This window comes from Elephantulus edwardii, unplaced genomic scaffold, assembly GCF_000299155.1.
Source record: "Elephantulus edwardii isolate Elephantulus edwardi_28Jun2011 unplaced genomic scaffold, EleEdw1.0 scaffold00134, whole genome shotgun sequence".
Classification (NCBI taxonomy): Eukaryota; Metazoa; Chordata; class Mammalia; order Macroscelidea; family Macroscelididae; genus Elephantulus; species Elephantulus edwardii.
In genome coordinates this window covers 8,702,753-8,705,464 of record NW_006399884.1, presented here as the reverse complement: position 1 = coordinate 8,705,464, position 2,712 = coordinate 8,702,753, and positions in this window count along the sequence as shown.

Here is a 2,712-nt window from a genome sequence, read left to right as displayed (position 1 = left end):
TATTTTATTATTTTTGTGTGAGTGTACCGTCAAATCAGATCTGACTGGTACAGGAGGAGATTGTCCCTCCTTCCCCGGCAGAGCATCTGGTGGATTTGAACCGTGTGCCTCTGGGATTGTAGTTGCAGCTCCTTACCACTAGGCTACCAGAGCTCCCCAAAAAATGTATTTCTAAGTCAGGGAATCTGAACAAATAAGGAACCCCAGGAAATACAAGGAAACCCCAGGAGGGACGTTCTGCCACCAAGTCAAATGCAACCTCTACTGACCACATCTTTAGAACTGAGCAGAACTGCCCCTAACAGCTACGGAGGCTTTAATCTTTACAGAAGCAGAATGCCTCATCTTCTTCCCATGGAGCATCTGATGGGGGTTGAACGCCCAACCTTTAAGTTAGCAGCCCGATGCTGCACCACAAGGCCTCCCTGAGAGAATGAGAGGGTGATATTTGGGTGTAGAAATCTTGTTTTACTCATAGGGTGAATGGTATGCCAATAAATGGTGATGGTTTTCTTCCTTTTTTCTCCAACTGGAGTCTGTGAGCAGCAGTCTGGGCCCCGGGGAGCACGTGTGTTCTGCTTTGGGAGTGAACGCAGACAGTTCTTTAGGGCACTGAGAGGGAGTTGGGATCTGTGGACTGGCACTTTCCTGGGAGCAGAGATTCCAGTCCAGGGGAGAAGGCTTAATGCAGAAGACAGCAGGCTTTGGAGGCAGCCAGGGCCAAATGTTAGATATCACATGGAGGATTTTTTAAAAACTAATTAATTGTTTTTCCTTGTACCGTCAAATTGAATCGAATTGACTGGCACAGGAAGAGATTGATCCTCCTTCTCCAGCGGAGCGGTGGATTGGAACTGCAAGCCTTCGGGATTGCAGCTCAGCTTCTTGCCACCAGGCCACCAGAGCTCCCAAAGTGGAGGATCTTAAATTACCATTTATTCTCTCACCAATGCCTCATGCCTGGAATGAACTTTGTTTAGAATATAAAAATATGGTTTTGGGAGCCTTACAGAGTATATTTTTTAAGAGTCCTGGGCCTGGGGGGCATGGCCCATGGTTCCCTGTTTCTCCTCCCCCCCCCCAGCATTTTCACTTCATAAAGGAGCACTCTGCAGTATGGTGAGGTTACAGCGTAAAAGGATTCTGTGTCTCATGGTGGAATTATACAATGGTACAACTCCTCTGGAAGACAGTTTGGAATTCCCTCATATTATTCCACTGCTTGGTGTATATGTGTGTGTGTATGTGTGTGTGTATGTGTGTGTGTGTATATATATATATATATATCCCAAGAAAAATGAGAACTGAGGCACAAACAGAATTGTACACCAATGTTCATATCAGCATTATTCACTGTAGCAAGAACATGGAAACAGCCCAAATGTCCAACCACAATTGGATGTATTGAGAAACTATGGTACATTCATACAATGGAATACTACACAGCATGCAGAACCAATGATTTTATAAATCACTGCTTAACTTGGAAGGGACTGGAGAGCATTATGCTGAGTGAATTCAGTCCCACAAGGACGAATACTGTATAAGAACATTATTGTAACAACTATGAGATATCATCTCACCCCAGTCAAAATATCAAAATTTAACAGAACAGCAAGCAATAAATGCTGGCGAGGTTGTGGAGAAACTGGAACCCTTATTCACTGTTGGTGGGAGTGTAAAATGGTGCAACCCCTGTGGAAAGCGGTATGGCGCTTTCTCAAAAAGTTGTAAATAGAGATACCATTTGACCCTGCAATACCACTACTGGGAATATACCCAGAAGAGACCATAACTAACACCCAAGCAGATATATGCACACCCATGTTTATTGCAGCTTTGTTCACAATAGCAAGGAGTTGGAAACAACCTAAGTGCCCATCAACAAACAAATGGATAGAGAAGCTGTGGTATATTTGCACAATGGAATACTATGCTGCATTAAAAAACAAGGAACTCATGCAATATTACTCAAAATGGTTGACTCTGGAGAACATTTTGCTGAGTGAAATGTCCCAGTCACAAAGGGACAAATATTGCATGGTGCCACTGTTGTAGAATGTGACTAACCTCGGGGTTGGGGAGAGACTGAGTAAGATGGGTTCAATAATGTATACTGCACTGAAACAGAGGAGGGAGAAAACTGTTTAAAAGAGATATGTGACTAGGTATTTCTGTCATCACAGGAGTCTAGAGCGATGGCTCCATGGTAGAGGGGACCTGGGGAAGGGTTTGTAAAATAATGAAAGAATCTTTTACTTTTCCAAGAGGGTAATGTCTGGTGGGGGGAGCCTTGGGAGGGGACAAATCTACAACAATGAATGACTGGAAATCCAAAGCCTCTGTAAATTTTCACTGAAATTAATAACAAATTTAAATTTAAAAAAGAAGAATTAAGTTAGAGTAAGGATGGCAATGGAACCACCTTACCTCTGTAACTTGATTTGTGCCACTATTAGAACCTCTACTCAGAATATTATTGCTTTTCAATTTTTGACTCATGCACTTTTAACTTGTTAGTTAAATTTGTATCTTCTAGGCTGCAACACTTCCATGATACATCTTCAAGGATATGAACATGTACGGCTAAGCACAATTGATAACAGTGCATCTAAATTCCAAAATCAATCTCCATAATAGTCTATGTGTTTCCTACTGCCAAAGGGGCCCTTTAGAGTAGTGAGAGAAGACCTTCACCCTGAAACCCACAGC